We start from the raw sequence: 22,103 nt of genomic DNA, 5'->3' as shown, positions 1-22,103 counted from the left end.
GAAAGGCAATTTGTTAACTTTATAGCTCTACATTTCAAGAACTCACAAGAATGCCCCAAGAAAGTCTAGCATCTACTTAAAGAAGCTGCGCTGATTATATTTGTTCCTTCATTTTACCATTACTAAAGATGTTTTATCAACATGATAACTTATAGAATAGAATGGTCAATTGATAAAAATCCACTTTACATGAAATACTAAAGAATTTGCATATAAATAGGTTTTTATATTTAAATGCCCTGTGGGTGAATGTGATCCAATATCCCTCAGAAATCAAAATCCTGAACTGTCTCATTTAAAGTTTGCCTGCTAAAAATAAGGTGAAGTTGGACAGCTTTTGATTAGCATGACATTCCTTTCTGGAGAGTGCTTACAAGACCAACAAATCACAATTCAATTAAACTGTGCCCTGTATAGTACTTTCAATGTATTCTTTGCGGTTTCTTTTTCCGGCATTCACGCTTACCCTGTTTTTTTTCTTGATTCATTTGGCAAGACTTTGCATGTAAATTCCCATGAGACAGACAAATGAGGAACATTTTAAAAACTTGATTGCAGTTCTTGCTGCTTAAGACACAGGCATTATCCCATGTCTGCCATTATGTCAGCTGGCTCTTTAACAATGAAATAAAGAAGTAACAATTAGGCTGTATTTACATTTCTCTAGTGGCATTGTTTGCTCCCCTATAATTAAAGAATCTGCCAGATTTTCAATTATGAACACCTATTTTTAGGGCAGCAAAAACTTAACACACAAATCTACACCAGGCTTTTCAAGCAGTGAAACCCAGCCCATGTTGTGCAGATGATAAACTGATTAAAGTCGCTGCCCAATGTGGCTGAGCACGCAAGCAGTCATGGTAGCTCCAGACCCTGCTCTGGCCACAGCAGGGAAGCCCTTGGGCACTGCAGCCCTATTCTTGCTTGCAGCTATGGCCCATTTGTGGCGCGGAGCTGTGCTATGGCATGGCACATAGGACATATCCCTCGTGCTCTCCCAGGACTTCATGCCTTCTTAACATCGACCACCTCTCCTGTAGCTTGTACCTTTTGATGTTACACTGCAAATTCTTCAATATATTTTTGTAAGGTGCATGCGTGCACTCACGTGTGCACCCTGAATTATATTTGCTCTAGTGTAGTTTCCTTAAAGAGTGATCTTTGCAGCAGCAGCCCATTCCCCATCCAGAAGCAGTCTGCAGATGTGCCCCAGTGAGCCCCACACACACTGAGCTGTTACAGGTTCTGTGGGATCTTCTCTGGCTGTACCTGGCCTTTTTTTAAAACATCTGAAGATGAGAAAAATAACTGTGAGAAAACTAACTTCTCTAGAGAGAGTAGTTTAATGTGGCATGACAATTGCATTTAAATTTTAACACTAAACAAAGTCGTATCAGTTGAATTAATACCCTGAACGTTTTAAGGTATCACAAAGCAAATCTAAGTGGAAAACCAGCAGCCAAGGAGAGATCCTAGGAAGTTTCCACAAAGAGGTTTTCTAAGAGGAATGACACTCAGTGTTATGGTTGATTATCTTGAGGATATACACTTTTCTAGTGAGCAGGTGAGAAATGTGTTTCCTATATACTGTCAACACGTAGGAGTGGAGGGAGCTGGGTCTCCAAGGAGCTCTGGTTCTGAGAGCCATTCTGACTAGCTCCGAGGTGCACTGAAGTCCAGAAATAGTGCCAGTGCTCGCCACAGGGGAATAAACCCGGAGAGAATCATCAATGGGAAGCACCCTTTCTTCTGCAGGCAAAATTTCCAAACGCGTTTGAAGTGCCCTTAGGTCAGATAAAGTGCAAAATGATGCAGGAGCAGGTACTGAGGGCTTGCTGCTATCTGTGGTGGGATTCTGGCAAAAACCAGCAGGACTGGGGATAAGCATCTCCTCCTGTTTGTCTATGGAAGGAATGCTTGCAGAAAGGAGGCAGAAAAGTGAAGTTATGTATATTAATTTGCAAATTAATGAATTGCATACAATTATTTTTTGTTCAGCTCCAATACGCCATTAGGTACTAGAGTCTGTGATGCACCCTGTATGGACTCCTTTAAATGGATGCAGAGCATGACATAGCATCTTTAATCTCTGAGTCTATATTAATGCTTTTTTTCACTAGGTATGTGCTGTGTATACTGGGAGCACTCAAGCTTTGATTAAACTAAATTCAATGCCTGAGTCTTCCTAATAAACTGTAAAAACTCACTCTAATTTACATTCAAACATCGCTATGCTCTCCATACTGTAATTATATTAATAATGATCTATCTGAAGGCTGCTTAATTTTTATAGGACTTGTAATTATAAAAATATGCAAAAGAGATAAGAGAGAGAAAATAAGGGAATAAGAAAAAATGGATAGAAAAAGAAGAAAGCTAGGAGAGGAGAACAGAAAAGAATCTGGAAGGACAGCAAAAGCAGAAAAACTATAGTAGCATGGCAATGTAATTGTAAAGAATCACTTGTCAGAATCACTTTCTTGCATAAATAAATTAAAACGTCAGAAGAAAAAATCTTATTGTTTTATGAAAGTAGCAGCCTTTCCATTTAAAGTTCATGTCATTAGAGAATAAATACATTTACTGTTTTTTCTTCCTCTTGTGTGAGCAGTATGAGAGCTACCATTTAGAATCTACAAGGAGTTAAATTCTAGCTGGCTATGAAATTACCTCAATTTTAAGTCAAGCTCCTGGGATAGGTTTAAAATGCTAATCCTTTTTCTTTTTTTTGTCTCTGCTTTTGATGAACAATTTCTCATGCTCATTTCAATGAGAAATAATGTCAAAGTGTTCAAAAAACAAGCTTTTCAATTCTAAGCATATCCCTGGAGATAACACTGATATAAAAGTAATTTTTTATCCATTTAGGATTTGAATTGTAACTCTTTGTGGTTTTTAAATCAAAAGTCGAAAACACATAGTAATAGTTATTATGGTATCTTGGCAGGTTAATGTGGTATGTCATATCATATTTGTGTCCTGTGGTACAACATACAATACACATTGAATTTCATTGTTATTTAAAAATGTTCTGGTGCTTTATGATGTGCATTACATTGCAGAAATGGGAGTTAAACATTAACAAAATTACAAAAATATGAGTCTTTTCTGGCTTATTGTAAAGTAATATGATAAAAGTTCAAAACATAGTATTATTTTCTGACTGTTTTTTGTTTGTTTGGGTTTTTTTCTCTATAGAATATTCTCTCCCTTTCTTTTCTTATTGTTTATATGAACACACACAATGATAGATTAGGCTTTACTTAGAAATGGATTTCCTCCTTCTGCAGTTCCCTCCTCTTTCCTGAGTAGGTGTTTGAAAATTCTGTTTCTGAATTAAAATTTGGGGTTTGTTTCCCTGTAAGCACTTTACAAGCATGACATGAATAGTGCCATGGCAAAAAAAAAAAAAAAATCACTGAAAAGAAAAAAGATTATCTTGTTTTGATAACACTTTTTTTTTTTTTGAGGGATTATACAAACCTTTCATTATCAGTGATATTATTACACTCCCAGTGATTTGCCCTGTCATCTTAATTCCTGTTACCAGTTACTAAGAGACAAAGCAGCTCTTAAGAATCAACATAGCATACTTTCTCAAATTATTAGTCTTATTTTCTTCTTTATTGCATTTTCATTCTCCTAAACTTTGCAGTGAAAAGGGTTTTTATTGTTGTGACAATAAGATGGGATAAGGAAAAATATTCGAAGTCGCAGCAAGGGTTTAAGGAGAGGTTGTCACAGTCAAAGGGACTGACAAGGAAAATGAATGTAGTTAGAGTGTGTTGGATGGGTAAGAAGATGAACATAAGAATTGGGAAGGCTACATAAATAATTTACAATAATAACTTGTGTAAATAATGTGTGACTGAAATATAAGACAGGTCTCTACCCTCAGGCACTTACAAGCTTTCAGACATAGGACAGCAAATAATGGTACATAACTTGCTGTTCAGGGAGAATGATTAATACCATGTGATGTCTAATGAGAGGCTAGCATGTTGAAAATACCCTGTTATGATTTTAGCTGTATTTAAAAAATAAGAACTTAATTAAAAGTGAATAAAGGCACAGGAAAAGATATGAGACAGACAGCAATGTTAAAGGGCTGTTAAAAGGCCCATAAGTGTGTGCAGGAAAGAGGGATTCCGTGCTAGCCACGGAAGGTAGTTCCAGCATAGGGAGGTGGTATTAGCTGAGGTTGCCCAAGAAATTTTTTTAATTTAGGAATTTTTTGGATTGTGGGAAGAGGAGATGAGGTGCAACAAAACTGCATGCAAAACATAAGAGACAATTACTTACTAGGTGTTGTGGATAGAAAAAAGGAAATAAAGCAAGAGTTCAGTGAAGGGTTGATATAGCAAAAGGACTGGAAGGGTGTGCTTTGCAGCCAAGAAATGGATGAACTTCAGTTGAGAAGAACTGTTACATGGCATGAGAGATGGCCAAGAGTGAACAAGAGCGGCATTAGTGATTAGAAAGGGGTGATTTGGGAAGCAGTGGCCCTTATTCAGGTCTCTGTTACCTATGCAAGTCCAGGGTATCTTCACTGATGTAGGGGAGGAAACAGTGAGATTAAATAAACATTGCGCAGAGATAAAGAAATCCAATTCAAAATATTTGTACATACTGCTTCTATGAATAATGAAGTGAAACAAGAGAGAAAGAACAATCACTCTCATGCTCTGACTTTTTGTCCATTTCTGTTTCGTGGGTAGTTAAAAAAGTTATTGAGGTTATATTCAAATATAGAATATTAGGAATAAAAAAATTCTAATATGTTATTCAATGCTACTTTAACTTAGTGTTGGGAATTTACCTGTTAAAATGAGGTACATAGAAGACTAAGGCAAGTAGAGGCTGTCTTCAAGTCTGCTGAAATAATTTACAGTTGTCTCTGCAATTGGCTTCATTTCTTTAAGATGACAGTGTCTTTTTTATAACTGTTATCATACATCATTATGTAAATTCACAATGCCATATGGAACGATAAATGACAACATGCACTTTCACTTAGGCTAAAATAAATACTAGTTATTGGCACATGCATTTTGTTCATCCCTGAACTCACCTCTCTGGGAATAAAGGAAAGATGAGACTACTTGTTTAAACAGTTAATAAATAATTTAAAAGCAGAGTAGCAAGAACATTATCCTAAAATCCACATACAAATAGAAATCAAATTTGTGTACAAATACAAATTAACTTTTGAGGCACCCATATTTCATGAACAAATACCAGTATTTGTTTATACTGACATGTAGCGATTTGTAGTTCAAATTATAGGAGCAGAAAAATAATTTGAATTGGCAGCAACACATTCTGCCTTCAACTTGGGTCGATTTGGTAAAGCTTCAAAGTCGAGTTATGATTGTCTTGAGATCTTAGAGGCATTGCTTAAAAGTCGAAGAATAGACATCAAGACTTAACACACTACTTGGAGGGACTGGAATACCTCGGTGGAAAATAACACCTTAAGTAAAGGTTCTTTTAAGTGAATACTTGGTAGGCGGAGTAAGGGGAAGCTAAGATGTCGTATTGAAGTAAGCAGAGATCACTGGCAGGTTGAGAAAGAATAACCAAGTCTTCTGGATCTTTATACTTCAAGGGACAACGTATTAACTTGGGGTCAATTTTGAGGTTAGTTACTGTTAAAAACAGTAAGAGAATGTTAATATTTAGGTATCCAGTTTCATATTCCTTATTGCATAGAATTTGGTACCAGAGCCATATTTCCAAAATAAAAAGATTAAAGTAACTTCTCTGTCAGCTAGACTGTCAACCAGTGAGATCCTCTATTTTTTAATTGCTTTGTCATCTTCAGCCAAAATCAACAGTGTGTTAGAAATCTCAAAGATGTGCAATTCCTTCAGTTTCAATGAGAAATAATAGGTACATAGAAGTGAGGGCCCACAGTCTGGAAAAGCCTGCAAGATAAGTTTATTTTTCCCATGTGATGCACTAGTTCTCCAGACAACAAGTGCACAGTGATAGATTGAGGAATGCTGCACTTCACATAAGGAAGGGACATATATGAGAATTCAGTGCTCAAATTCAATCATTCAAGGCTGAAGGTAATGACATTTTCTGGTGCTGTGGTCCAAAGTGCATGACTGAGATATGGGAACAAACAGCTGAGGGAGAAAGAAAGACTACTGCAAAAATCAGGATTAATGCCTTACAAAAGCAGTTTGAGTTTGCCAAACAACCATTCTGAAATCACCAAGGTCACAGAGGCTGATGTGTAGAAGATTTTATGAAGGGTAGATCTCAGACTTCTAGTGTGGTAGGCATGATTGAGGATCCAAAGTGCTCTCTGTTCTTAAGGCATTGCACCAACAGTATCTGGGACTTTAAACCGGAGTTCTTAAAAATTAGCTTATAGGTGCTCAAACACTTTAGCAAAGGCAAGACTTGTATTTGCAAAAAAAGAAATAAGACGTGTAGTGGATTGCAACTTGTAAAAACATTTTCAAGTGTTCTGAAATAACTATTTCCATAATTCTTCCAAATGTAGGACAGAGAGGTTCGACTCTATTTGCTGCCTGAAGGCTGCAGCGCTCATGTCCTGCAGACTGCCCACGGACAAGCTCTGTCCATCAGGATGCTTTGTGGGGAACAAAGCCCACACAGGGCCCTCTCTGGAGGGCATGGTCCAGCCCAGCCTGCGTCACCAGAAAGTTAGTCTTGAGAGCAGCTTCCAGGGTGCTTGCTCTAGTCAGTGTGGACCCATGCACATACAGCAACGCCTGCTCAAGCAGTTCTTGGGTTAAGTACTCATCTGATAGTCACTATTTTTGAAATGTATAATTTTTGGGAGTGCTGTGTGTTCAAAGCAGTGCTATAAGCATGACTGGCATGACTGTGAGTTAATGAAAGATACTTAAGTCACTGCTGAGATCATAACGATCACAATAAACAATAATCTAATTTTGCATCTTCGATTCTAAGCATTCTCTACTGTTTCCTTCTGTTTAATAGTGGCTGCCTATGTATTTAAAACTGAGGTTTTTCATGTTCAGTAGTGGGAAACCTCAGGCAGACTCCTTCCGTTTATTCTGAAACTGAGGTAACAAAAATCTTCTTTTCTTTTCAGACCTTAGGTGCCTATCTTTATGTCAAAATCTGAGCCTAGCCACGCAGTGGAGCCAGAAAGACTTATTCCCCAGTAAGCTGCAATACCATTGAGACTGACACTGTTGTAACTGCGTGTCTCAGAACTGCTGGTGGGGCAAATGGATCACAGTGTGGGTTTTATGCTTTGCTTTGTTGGTTTATGGATTAGTTCTGGAACAAAGCCACCCGTACTGTAAGTCAAATTATCAGTCCAACAGAGAGCACCAAATAGCTCTGAGAGACCAGGTTTGAATAACATTCTCTCGTAATCTAGATATAATAGTCCAGCTGAAGCCTATATTGCAAGGATCCTGCCTTTGAGGTTTGATTTTTGTAGATTGAAGCTAAAGAAAATTCTGCGTATAATAAAGTTGGTGTATAATAAATAGTGTAATATTTGTGTAAATTAGGTTTTGCTAGATACATATTCACATCTTCAGCTTTAAATATTATGTGAAATCTTTGCCCTAGCTTAAAACTAATTATAAAACCCTGTACAAGTGGTAGCAGGAGTAGTTTAAAATCAAAAAGACATTCTATCTGTATCTGTGCAGCAGTGACTGAATAACAACACAGAAAGTATAAAATCAGAAAGACATTACATCTTTGCAGGTTATATGTTACTAACATCTCTGTGTGACTAATTTGATGTGACTCAGACTTCTCATAAAAAGATTTGTCATTCTGTCAATTGCATTTCAGCTGCATTAAGTGACAAAGCTAGTAAGCTGTCTGTTAATGGTTGAAAAGAACATGTTGTGATTGTGTGATTGAATTCTGGAAATACTGACTAAACATTTTTTCATATCTTCATAGCTGGTTAAATGGAGTGATAAATGTCTCTAATTTCAAAACTGCAGTTTCAGGAAGATTAAAAACGTAGCAATACTCCATCAGTTACCAATTATAACATAAGCTGTGTGCAGGGTGACTTTGTGACCTGAAGCCTGCAAAACTGAAATACAGAATAATTTTTAGATACTACCTTCTTTAAATAAGAAGGCATGCAAAAAACAAGCAATTAGATGATAGCTACTTTAGTTGAGGCCAATTTCAGATAATTTTTTTTAACCAGTTTTTCACTGAAATATTTCAAGGTAGAAATGGTCTTTAAAGTCAGAGCCTTTTTGCTTTTATGCATGTCTTACAATTCAAATTTAAAACAATATAATGAAACTACTGTTTTCTGCAGTGATTGCTAATTCGAAATTATTTCCATAATGTTTAGCTGGAATAACTGAATTTTAACTTCTGTGGCTGTATGATAAAACAGTTTTGCAGCCTGGAGAGGGATAGGCTGGAGAGATCTAACCTAAGATGCAGAAAGACACTGTGGCTTCATAATGCATGTGTTAAGTACTTCTTTAGAACTATATCAATTGTACAATACAAATAAAAATTATTCAAGTGAAAAATCCCATAATACTGAAAATAAGGACATGGGGAAATGTCCTTATTCCCCCCCAAAATAGGGAAATGACTGAGCTCTCACAACTGACATACCTGATGTCCAAAAAAAAAAAAAAATCCCAGAGGAATTAGTTCTATAATTTCCATATTGCATATTGTGAGTTAGATACTGCTTTGGTCAGATGGCCTAATCAAGGCTAGTCCAGATATTAAAATGGGGCTTACACGTGAAGGGTTCATGCTGACTTGTTGTTCAGGAGGTAAATCATTGTCTTTAGGAACCATGGTAGAAGTCAATGTAATTTGAATTATAGCATAGCAAATTAAGCCTATGCCCCCACGTAACCAGTAGGGAAATTCAGTAGGCAAAAGGAAAATGTGATACAAAAGAAAGGCCTGGCTGGGAAGGGGAGCAAAGTGCCCTTGTGCCTTTGAGATCTGGGGGGCTACTTAGAGAATTAGAGAGTGATTTAAATCCCCATATTTGAGAAGAATGAAGGCTGACAAGGAAGACTCTTCCTCTTCATGTCCCTGAAAATGACAAAGACCTATTTTTGGATATCATTCTGAGTTCAATCAGGAGCCTGGTTTTTGAAGATTCATTTGTATATACCTTGCAATGATATCTTCTGAGCTGCTGTTTGCAAAATTCTCGTGCCTTGGAATAAAGGCCAAAAAGAGAAAAATGGACAAAGTCTTTATTGGTAAAAGTGACTTAATATCAACATAGCTTTGATTCCTTTAAAAGTAACTGAGAAGCCTGTGAACTTGATGAGCCTATGCATTATTTTATAATAGGTAATATGCTCATGTGCAAAATTCCTTATTAGCAGTGAAAAGAGCTGAATTATTTGGAAAAAAATGGGGATCTGTGCAATAAAGGAGAGGAACATTTCTCCTCTTGATCAAGTTTCAGACATCTGTAGGGATTTTACATGGGATAGCCATGCTTATGGTAGAATGGGACCTTGAGTGTAATCCTATATGCCTTGCTGCAATATGGGAGCTAGAAAAGTATTGTTAAATGGAAGTTTTTCATGGCTTTTGATGGTTAATTTGCCTTTTTTGCCATCACTTCTTTCTCTAGCAATGCTAAATGTATTCCCTAATTTTACAGTTTTTTATATCTGAGTTGAGCTATTATTCAAGACTTCTGCTTGTGCTCGCTTACTAATTGCAGTAGCCATAAAAAGCTCCTACTAACTGCAAATTACCTATCATTGTACTCAGTTGTTTGAAATTACTGAAGCATTTCTCAATTTATGAGATCTGCAAGGATATAAACTCAAATACTTTAAAGAAGTTATAACCAGTCCAACAGCATTCATCATAACTTGCTCATCAGGTGGCTTATTGCACCACCTGTTACATTTATTCTGCTTTTATAAATCTATATAAATAATTATCGTGTCTTTATATCATGGCATGTACTGTTTAATAGCAGCTCATTTCTCTTGAAAATCCTAATAGCATCAGGCTCCTTTAACATTCACACACTTCCAAGAGCATAAGTGCTGTAGATCTGGATTTATGATTTATAACTTCAGTCCTCTCATACTCTGGCAGCAATGGCATTATGGTTCAATTAAAAGTCACCTATCAAAACAAAAACTGGCATGTTACATATGACAAAAGATTTTCCTGACAACACAAGCTGCATGGCAAAATGATGAATTGCTGCTCTGTGAGGAGCAGAGTTATAGCCTAGAGTTCACTGTCCGCAGTTTAATTAGGCAGGCAGAGATCCATCAGCAAACAGGGATTCAGATTATGCTTAAGGCAACTTATCACAGGTCACTGGTAGGTGTTGCGGTTTGGGGTTTTTTTTTTTGTTTGTTCCCCTTTCCCCAGGCAAAGGATTAATTCAGAAAATTTTGAAAGGTGTATTACAACGCACAGGAGAGAAATACATAAAAAGGCTTGGGAGAAATTTTCCTTTACTGCCTTAATGACTACATACGAAAGATTGAAGCTTCCCTGCTTTGCGTTAGGGGGCTGAAGTGCTTGAATTTGTAAGAAACGTGAAAATCATTAAGTCAACAAATACATCATACAGAGACATGGAAACTGGACCGTTGAATTGTTATATGATTATTTTTAATAACAAGGGGATGATGTGTCATAAGGTGGGGTTAGCACAGGCTTGAAACTGCTGCTAATGAGTGTTTTAAGTGACTTCTAGTTTAGACGTACTTGGATATAAAACAGACTTTGGGCTTCTAGCTTCAAGATATTTCTAAGTTCTTTCCAAAGCAATGGCTGAAGGAGACAACAGTCTAGATCTTAACATTTTCATCTGAAGTCCCTTTCCCTTGAATGCCACTGTAATGTATAGTGCAGGCAGAGAAAGCAAAAATGCCACTGAAAGTTGTGACAGCTGAATGAAGATACTCTTTGCAGGGTGTATTTTAAAGACTTGTAAAGAAATGCATTGTTGCACGTTTGCTGAGTAAAACTGGAGCAGCTTTTGGATGATTGTAGACTAGCGCGGATCTGAAAGCATTCTGACGTGGTAATGGTGCAATCCTCGCACTCAGTGTGAGTCTGCAAATGCTCAGCTCCTTTTAAGGGAACTGTGCAGCTAACGTCTTCTTTCAATAGCACAGCTTAGAAGTCGGTGTCAGGCCAAATCAATGCATTTATATTGTTTTACAACAGATTTAAATGTAGCCCTAAGATTTCATGAGTTCAAAATTGAAGAGACTTATTTCTTCTACTTACCTCTACTTAGAAGCTGCAGGATTATGTTCTCATCTGGGATGTCACAGCCTGCCATTTTGTTCTAGGTGTTTCTGTAGTGTTTCTCATTTATTTTTGTCAGATATTGCTAGTTTACTGTTGTTTCTGATTTATATTCGCTTTTTGATAGCCGTCCACGTGGAAAGTTCCTCCACGCTTGAGAGCTCAGTTGATAGGACAGCCAGCACCTGAGCAGGATGAGTCCCATTCTGGGGAAAGCTTTTTAGTGGTGCTGAATCTTCTTTGGAAATACAGAGAGGCTTCTCCTTGCCAACCCCTCTTCTGACTGCCTCGGTTTGGTGCTGTTCAACTTAAGACTCTTCCAGTGTCTTATTTGTTGGTGACAAAGTGGGTGGAGGAAGGGCACTGAAATGACAGATGATGAGCAGAAGACAGAGAGTGGATGGGAAGCCTGGCTCAGCTGCAGTACCGCTGGCGGCTCGATGCAGCACACTACAGTGATTTGATTTGATGGCAATCCCTGTTAGATAGTTAGAAGATTTTCTCGCTTGTCAGTTTGAGTAGAGCTGGCCAGAATTTTTCTGATGGAGTATTTCTCAGTTAGAAAATGCTGATTCATTTAAAGTGAAATGTTTTGTGGAAAGTGACAATCTCAAGAGAATTTCATTAAAAAATGAGAATGCTCCATTTTCACTTTTAGAAAGGAGTAGAATTTTCCATTTCAAAAAACCCACCTTTTTGCAATTTTTTAAACTTTATATGGTATGTATATGATTCCATTGTTTGCAAATACAAAAACTGAAGCTGGTATGAAATATTTTGTTTACCAAAATGAGATTTTTTGAATAATCAAAATATTTTCAGCATTTTATTTCATTAAAAAAAATCTGCTTTTTGATATTTTTCCATTTAAAATTATTTTTGGTAGAATTGTATTAAAGTTTAAGTCTCACAATTACTCTGAGAACAGAAAATAAGTTAACCATTCCTTTATTGAGCCTTGTAACTGATCCTTGAAAAATACTAGTACCTTTTATTATTTATTAGATTTCATCTTTCTCAGTGTGTTCGACAAAATAGTTCAGTTCAAGGTTTCATGACTCATTTCATATTTTTCCTCTTTGAGGGTGATCTGAAAAATGGTTTGTGGTTATTTTTATAATAGCCAGAGGTCACCCTCTTAAATGAAATGGGTTCATAGTAGTTTCACACCAGAGGTTACTTTATGGTTTATTTTCATTTCCATTTCCATGAGGTAGGGGCTCTTCTCATGGGACCTCTCCTGTTGAAGCTCTAGCGTGTCTCACCCAGGTCCTGTTGTTCTTGGCGAGATGCTTTTAGAGGTGAGATTGTCTATTAGACTTAGTGTGGCTGCATGTTAAATGTATTTTTCTCCACAAATAACAAAATTAGGGGCATATCTAGTGAAAACAGAAGGGAACGTTCAGCTTATTGAGCACACACTATGGGCTCAACTATGAAGCTACAGCAGAAGTCATTGCAAAGTCAGTGTTTGCTGGTTATTACTGCGTGCCAGACAGCAGCAGTAGCTGACCTTATGGTGAACAATGACTATAAACTGAAGCACGGTCTTTCCATGGTATAAAGATCTGGAAGGACAACATGAGTTATTCTTTCTTTCTTGCATGAGAAAAAAAGTTACAATCTAAGGCAAAGATACTTCTCGCTTCCCTCCTTTACACTAGCGTATTGCTCCAAGGACATTAGAGAGATGGGCTCCATGAGCCCTGATATCAAATGCCAGGCATGCTGTGGAGGAATTGGATGCATCATTTACTTACTTCTGGCACCTATTTGGATGCCTGGAGAGGAGCTGTGCCATTCCCAGTTTTCTCAGGGGAACTGTAGATCTGTCACTCTCTGAGCAGTACGATGTAGCCCTGACTTTAACATTATGAAAACTCTTTCTTAAAAATTATAAATAATTAAGAGACTCTCATAATTAGAGATTATGCTGATCTCAAATACAGCCATCTCTTTTAACCTAAGAATTTTAAAAGGGGATTTTGGTTTTATGTATAAATTATTGTTATTTCTTTTTAACTTGGAGCGAAGTATAGCTGAAAACAGGAAACATCCTTATTAAACACCACTGAAGTAGGATTGGTCAAGACGGATTGGTGGACTTTTCAACATTGTAATTCATCCATGAGGTAAAAAATTTTTTGACTGACAATATTTCTAGAGAATGGCGTATCTAGCCTTTTTGCCAACAATGTCCCTACCTACTCTATATAATCTGTCCTACTTCCTGGGGTATTCTTTTATTGAATAGAACAGACACATTTAGCTTAAGTTTTCTTTTTAAATATGATAGTTCTTAGTTTCTCTTCTTTCCCTTCCTCTTAGAGTGTCCTTCCTTCTCCCAGTTTTTTATAACAACTGCACTATATTGTTCCATTGCTGTTTATTCATCTGAAAAATAATGGCTTGATGGACTTGCCATTGGCCAGGTACTAAAAGGAAATACTATCTGTAAATCTATCTGTAAAATGAGGGGAGGTACTTAAGGGAGATACTTAAAATACCTTTATTATTTCTTCTTACATCTAAGTAGAGAGGCAAATGAGTTAGTTGAGAGCATCACTAGGCTAATGTAGCCATATTGAAATACTGCTAAAGGCTGGAAATGTTCAATAAGAATGTACAAAATACTTTTTGCAAGTTTGGACTATGATAATATGGCCTATGATTGTGTTTATAAATGTTTCAAGAGCTGTTTCTAATTCTGAGCTTCTAGGTTCTTGGTGGCATTTCAATTTCTATTAAGAAATATGTGAATGTTTATTGTGTTTCTCTTAATATATTTCTGGCGTATTTATAAAATGTGATTTTGTGTTTGCTCTTGTTTAAGATGGCTTGGATGTGTGAGGCTGGATCATGCAACCTGCTCATATAAGACACAGCTTTTGCTTTGAATTTGAATATCATGCATGAGAGAGTGCAGTTTTTCTATGTGAGTTTGAACCAAAGAAAATATGTTTCCCTATATCAAAGGATTAAATTGATTGCAAACATAGTATCTTCTAAAGTGGCATTTATGATCGTATCCTTTTATCAAAGATATTTGTGTCACTATCTTTTGTTGTATGGTTATAATCCATGCGATGAAACTAAATTAGGAAATTAATAAGGCCATTCCCCTGCAATTTGATCTGCAGTGGGTCAAATTTATAATGAATAGTGTTTTGCAAGGAAGTGATGGTTTAAAGTCCATAGAAAAACATCTTCGCTAATGCTGCTTAATTCAAGATGTGAGAGTTATACGATACATTTTTTAATTGTTTTATTTAATGAACTAATACAAAGAGACCCTGGAAGCTAATAAATGAAATATGTTTATTTAAATATGTTTGTTTATATATATTCTGCTTTGCTTCAATATGATTTAACAGCATTCCATGTCATATTATGTATTTTGTTCTTTTAGGTGAAGTAAATTAATTATTTGAGCTGCATGAAGAGTTTAAGTACAAGTCAAATACTTGTACTTAAAGGATAAAGGTAAATCCCTTATTATAAGAAATCCTTAGAAATGTTGACTTCAAAATAAATTTTACAGTGATATTATGAAGGAGTAATAAAGTATGTGAAATAAAATTAACAGTAAAAATATACGAATTACTTTTTAATATTGATAAATATTCTTAAGACAACTAACAAAGTATCTGAAGTGCTATATTAAAAAAAAAGTGTTTTCTTTGCATCAAGATATTTCTCATTTATTTGGTAGTCAGTTTCATATCATGTCATCTATTAACATCAAATATATACAATACTTAAGGTCTTCAGCATGGCTACACAATTCTTTCTTTAATGTGAACTTACCAAATAAATTTAATATTCCCCTTGGGATATTAGTGTAAATCTGAGCAGCCCTGCCTGGTTAGGCAGGTCCTTTCTATGGTCATCTTGTTGTGGAGATATTCCTGAAAAGTAGTAAAACATGGAATCAGTCACAGGAAAGTGGAAGGTGCCAACCTATCTCGAATACAGGCAAATCTGGGCAAGATTTGCTTGTTAGCCCTGCTCTGGACATACCAATATTTCTTTAGGTATATAGTTGGAAATACCAGATTTCTTTAGGTAGTTCGTGCTGTATTTGCATCTGTTATTTGATCACGTATGGGTGAGGGAAGAGCCTTTGCAACTGATACGGAAAGGTTAGGGCAGGAATTACCTACATAACCTTACCAAAGTATACATATATAATTTATTATATTATATAATAAATATTATTATATTGTATTTTTATATATATATTTATATTCATATAAAGAGCTATTGATAGTCTTCACTTCAACTGAACTAAAAAATTACATGCTCAAATTGTGTGTATTAACTTAGTGCCAATGACCCGGGTCCACAAACTTCAGGACAATAATCAATTTCCTTGTTTGTATTTTATATAACTTTATTGTAAAACAGAAAATCCCCTGGTTACAGTGGAAGTAGGGACTGGGGAGGGTGGGGAGTGGGGGTTGGAAGTTGAGTGTGGGGTACATTCCCCACAATTCACATACAGTACTCCTCACACTAGGTTCTGGATAAAAAACATAAAAAGCAAGCCCTCTTCTTGGTTAAAACAAAAAATTAAATAAAAAATTAAAAATTGTGCTAATTCTCCCTTTCTTAAGACTTTAATTGTGGAGCTATTAAAGTTTTCATACTGTTAAAATTTTAGTACTCATGGTATACATGATATAGTGTCAACAATATGCTGTAGTCATTATTACAGTGGTTTAATAGTCATTGTTTTATCATTTATTAGTGGTATTTTCTCAGGTTTTTTGCTTAATTCTCTATGATGCTTTTCATGTACTTCTTCTATGATGTACTATGTATACTATACATAGTATACATAGTATACTATGATGTATACTATGATGTACTTCTTCAACATAGAATTTCTGTGGGGGGAAAAAAAAACAAACCAAAACAAAACTTCAGAGTCTATGCAACCTAATTTGTGAAGGCCAAAATATTACTGCCAAAGCACATATGGGTGATTAAAGCTGGGTATGTATTTTGTACCTTGTGAATCGGTATCTGTGCAGATAGAATTTGCCATAGAGCATGGCACAAAGAATTGGACAGCTGAATTATATGAACCTGGTGTGATTTAATCACTGTTCAGTTGCAAGAAAAATGTTGATGTTAGCAGATGACTATGCTCACCAATAGATCTAAATTTGTTTGTAAGCTGGTACGGATGGTCTTGTTTTGGAAAGCCAGCTAACAGTAAGCAGCTGTTCAGGCCCCACTGCAATTTCCCAACAAAACACACAGGACTTTATTGTTCTTTCAAGACTTCTCAGCTGGATGAATTTATGCCATAAATTAATAACTGCAGGCATCCATGCTTGTACCACAGTCACTGTGAATAATTGATAGTGCTTACAAGTTTTGATGATTTAGTATCTGGGCAGGCAAATATGCAGAATGTCATACGTTTTTTAGGCAAAGATTTATTTAAAGACTGAAATTTACTGGGATCTTCAAAATGATAAATTCAGTACAAAAATATTTTATGAAAGCATTGTTTGTCCTTCTCTGTATCGAGTGTACTATCATACTCTAAAAGCACAGTCATTCCAGTAGCAGAAAGCACTTTGAGTAAACGCCATGAACATTGTATCATCTTGTAACAGGATGCCTTGTACACCAGTCCAGTGTTCAATTAGGTATTTTGGGGTTTAAGGTTCAAGTAGAAGTAGCTTGTGCTGCTTTCTAGTTGACTTTCCACAAACTGTATGCCATTTGATGTACATGACTTTTACTTATTGGTTCTCTTATCTGCAAAAATACATATTCAGATTCAAGTGCCCTGCAGTTACTCTCCTAGGAGGAAGGATTGCTTCCGCTCAATAATGCAATACTGACCAACTCTGGAGCCCACCAAAACTGCTGTTATTCATCTTAGGAGTTTCTTTATTTGCAGTTTAAACATAAACTTGATCTGCTGAACAGAGACTGTTCAATATCATCCAGTAATCATGAGGTCACTTTGGGAAACTAGTATTGCATAACACTGTTAGGATTCATCTAAGCTGCATCTCCCACAATTTCCTTATGTATACTCTGTGCCAGGCTCCAGTGCTGCAGTGCAGTGGCTGGTTTTAGCTATAGGAATGGTCTCCTTTTTTTTTTTTATTTTTTTAAAAATTTATTTATGTGCCTTGCACATAAATGTCTCTGAAGATGAACAGGAGTAGTTTTCTGGGTGTGGTTTTCTGATGGTATGCAGAAAATATTAGGCAAGGTTATTTAGTCTGCTTCCTCCTATTTGAGATAACTCAAATTTGTCCCATAGGTTTCCTGAGGTGCAATGAATTTTCATTTTCCACTCTCAGCTTTTTATTCCCATCTTGGCCATGATTCTTCTAGCAGTCTGAGACATTATTGAAAGCACCACATCACAAAAAATATGCTGGTTAAAGCCCAAAGGTTACTTATGCACTTATGCTTCAGTACTTTTTCTGATGAAAAAGGCTAATGAAACATTAAAATAGAAAGTTTCCTGGTTATACAAATGAATACAGTTTTGGAGGGAAGAAATTACTGTTCTCCATCAGCATTTCCACTTGAAAAACGTTATGGCTATCAGTGTTTCCCATATCTACCAGCCATCATGGTTCTGAGTGTGAATATTCTGCAGATAAGATGTTTACGTATAAAGTTGTCCTGGTTTGGGGTGGAGCGGAGCCAAGTTTCTGTTCAGTGAGAGAGGTTCTTGCTTATACTTGTTGCTGTGGCACCCAGGGTTAGCTGACTTGGTTGTTTACCCTGTGGAGCGGTCACACCTGTGGGGAGGCGTGGACAGGTCAGGTGACCCAAACTGACCAAGAGGGTATTCCATCCTGTCTGCCACGCTCTGTATAAAAGTTGAAGCATCAAAGAATTGGGCTTTGTCTTCAATACCTTGGCTTTTTTAGCGGCTCTTGTTCTTCAATGACTGAGGAGGACCCTGTCAGTTCATCTGCCTTTCATCCTGATCTGTGGGTTCCTGAACTTCCCCGGTACCTGCCAGTGACATCATCCAGGGAGCTTGATACAGTTTTGTATATATTTGTATATACTGTATCTATTTCATTATTTCCTTTTTTATTTTATTATTAATATTTCATTAAAGTAGTTTAGTTTTTCCTAAACTCATAAATCTCTTCTTCCTCTCCTTGGAGTGAGAGGTGGGGGAGAGCATCTGTAATCTTATTATTGGGCAACCCAGCCCAAACTGCAACAAATATTTGCTTTGTTTTGCATCTGTGGTACAAAAGGAAACTTGAAAAATGGCTTCTTTTTGCAATTTGCTTTTATTTATTTTGTATATGTTTGTTTAATAATGCTAAATTTACAGTTCTTTTTTTTTTTTTAATGCTGCTACTTTCCAAATAGAAAAAACTAACAGTGGGAATGTTTTTCCAGCTCTGATTTTTCAGAGAGAAAGAAAATGAAAGAAAAAGAAAATGGCCAGTTTCAGTGAGCAAAATGATGCTTGCTTTGAGGAAGCAACAGAGACTACTTATGAAAAATGATTAAAACAGATTTTGAAAGCAAACAAACAAAAGAAAGGCTGAAAAATACGTGTTCTTGTCAGTATGTAGCCTAAGTTCAATTTGTTAAAATACTTTCTAGCACTAGGAAGGTGCAGAGAAACTGAGTTAACGTTCTAATTAAAGCCTTGACACTTATCTGGGAAAAGGCATCTTTTACTTGAAAGATGATTTCATGACCAGAAGCTATATCCAGGTTAAAAGCCATCAGATGCTTTGCTTCTGTTTACAGGGTTGGTGCTCTGCTTGAGCAATTGATGAGAGATCAATGTTAATAAGCAATTTTTTTGACAGGAAACTGTACAGCAAGTTATTGAGTGCAAGTCAAAGTATGGGTTATAAAAAAAAAAAACACTGAAGAGTAAGGATTATTTTTAAATGGTAACAAAAAAAAAAAGAAAAGCTGAAACTGAGTGCCCTCCTGTGTTTTAGGAATCAGTAGGTATCTCTAGAATAAACTAACAGAGCACACAGTCAACATCTAAAAGGGAAAAAAGTATTTGCTTTTACTGCCTTATGCCATGGCACTTCAGGGTTGAATGTGCTCCTATAACAGCCATCATTATAATTTGGATGTATCGTAGAATCACAGGGTGGTTTGGGTGGGAAGGAATCTTTAAAGATCTAGTCCAACCTCCTGCCATGGGCAGGGACATCTTTCACCAGATTAGGTTGCTTAAAGCCCCGTCCAGCCTGACCTTGCACACTTGCAATGATGGAACATCCACAACTTCTCTGGGCAACCTGTTTCACCAGTATCTCACCATGTTGATCATAAAAAATGTCTTCTTTGCATCCAATCTAAATCTGCCCTCTCTCAGTTTAAAATAGTTGCTCCTTGTGCTGTCACTACAAACCTTGGTAAAAAGACTCTATCTGTCTTTCTTATAAGCCCTCTTTATATATTGAAATGTTGCAAAATGGTCTCCCCAGAGCCTTCTTGTCTCCGAGCTGTACAACCCCAACTCTCTTGGCCTTTCTTCACAGGAGAGGTATTCCAGCCCTCTGACCATTTTTGTGGCCCTCTTTGGACCTGCTCTAAGAAGTCCATTTCTGTCGTCTGCTGGGGGACCCAGAGCTGGACACAGTATTTCAGGTGGGGTCTCATGAGAGTGGAGTAGAGGTGCAGAACTACAAATTTAGAGAAGTGATAGGACTGGGACAGAGATACGATGTTGATTGGAGCTTTATATGTCACAGGTGAGTAGACCGAAAGGGAGATTAAGTAGAACTGGGGATTATCTGCCATAATGAAGAAATCTGGCCATTTTATCACACAGCTGTTGCTCTGAAATGTTCCTTAGAAACTTTAGAGAGACAATATGTTTAAAAGTGATGGTACCAGATAACTCATTCTCCTAATCACCCACTTTTCCTCATCCCTTCAGTGATAATATTAGAGACTTCATTTTAAAAAAAAAAAAAAAAGGAAATATTAAAGAATTTTATAATGGATATAAAGTAGATACGCTAATGCAGGTGTATAATAGTGAAAGACTCAAAATGGAAATAAAGGGTTTGGGAAAATTGTTTAAAAGGGCAATTTAGACTGCGGCTACTTGGGCTGTGTCTCAACAGTCAGAGCATAAAAGTCAGCAAACGCAGTAGAACAGTGTCTGAAGAAGGGAGTACATTTTTTGAAATAAATTTACGTTGTGGATATCAGAAAGTAAAGAGCTCGCTTATCTTTATAGACTGAAGAAAGGATCTCAATTTGAGCTGATCAAGAGCTAATCAGATCAATGAGCCAGTCCAAGAATCACACACTGAATTGAACCGGCTGTTCAAGCAAGCAGCTGTGTACATTGTAGTACAAGAGCTACATGCTTCAGTAAAAGCCTTTCCAACATCATACAAAGTTAGCGGAGTACCTTATTTGAAGAGAAGAGTCTGAATCTCAATCCAGAGAGAAGGGAGTTAGCTCTGTTGATTGCAATGAATAGACTGCACCACTTGCATGGGCACCTGGCACGGACAGTAGCAGATGATATTTTCATATCGAGAGTGGAAAATAACCTTTATCAGGTCATAAATTGATATCCCAGTGCTCAGATACTTGTATTTAAGTGTTTGTCAAAGTACATAAAGCTCCTATAGTTGACTCAGTTGAACTAAAAGCCTTTATTAGAAAATCATCTGATATACTATCTTTTATTAACGTAAGAAAACTCTTATAATAAGTCACTGACAGTTATTCTTTTGTACAAATGACTGCTGTAAGTATGTGTCATATGTAATAAAGTGTTGCTAAAGGTTGTTCTCATGAGATAATTTTTGCTATCTTTATTTCACTGTTACCAAAAAGGTTATGTGATGCGCTCTTTGGGTCGAGGACTGCAGACTGCAAGATTTCTGGATACGTGGGGCAACTATCCAATGCTTGTGAATTTCAAGGGAAAAAAACCTACTTCTGGTGTTAACCTACTTCTTAGCCCTTCAGATTCATCTGAAAGGCTATAGATGATAGCTAATTCTTGTTCCATAGTGATGTTACGTTACTTTTCTTCTTCTCCAATAATATTATGTGGTTTGTGTGTCCTGGTGCGTGTAAAGATACACCCGCATATTGATGCGTGAATGTTTCGAAGGAAGAATGGTTGCTGAAACTAGAAGTCTGGTATGTGTCTGGTACGTATTCCTAGAGAAAAGCAGACAGAAGCCAGATGTCTGCATTGCATATACCCTAATATGATTTAGTTTACAGTGACCCTATGAAATTAACCTAGCTTTCTTTAATAGGGATATGATTAATAGTGTGTTGTTTGGATATGTCATAGTTTTGCAGCAGGTGCACCAGGTAGTGGTTTAGTCAGCTGGAATTCTAAGAAGGTGTTTGTAAGGCAAACACTATTGCTACAAGCTCCCTGCATTCCTGCCCAGTTAGGATATGATGCTCGGAGATCTGGTATCCCAGAGGGAACTGAGCTTTTTATTATCCTGCTGGAATATCTGCAATGAGATGTAAAGCAGTGGATCCTGAGAAATAAGATGTAAAGCAGTGGATAGTGAGGCTGTGTAGATAACTCTTGCTGTCATCTGAATTGCCAGTTACAATCAAAGCTTTTGAGATATTCATCCCAGTACCCTAAACAGATCCTCCCCACAAATGGGTGTCTCTGCCAAGCAATGCTTAAGACACGGAGGTGACTTTGAGATTATCGTACAGGGTGGGGTGGGAGGTTCCAGTATGAATTTGCCCATAGAAGCTAAATAAAGAATAAAGATAAAGTGCGACTTCAGTAATCATAGTCATAATTTTCACAAAAAACCCTTCCCTGTCAGCCACAGGTAGCTATATCTAGG

Source organism: Numenius arquata, chromosome 10 (assembly GCF_964106895.1).
Source record: "Numenius arquata chromosome 10, bNumArq3.hap1.1, whole genome shotgun sequence".
Classification (NCBI taxonomy): Eukaryota; Metazoa; Chordata; class Aves; order Charadriiformes; family Scolopacidae; genus Numenius; species Numenius arquata.
The sequence above is the reverse complement of the archived record's forward strand: the minus strand, read 5'-3'. Positions refer to the sequence as shown.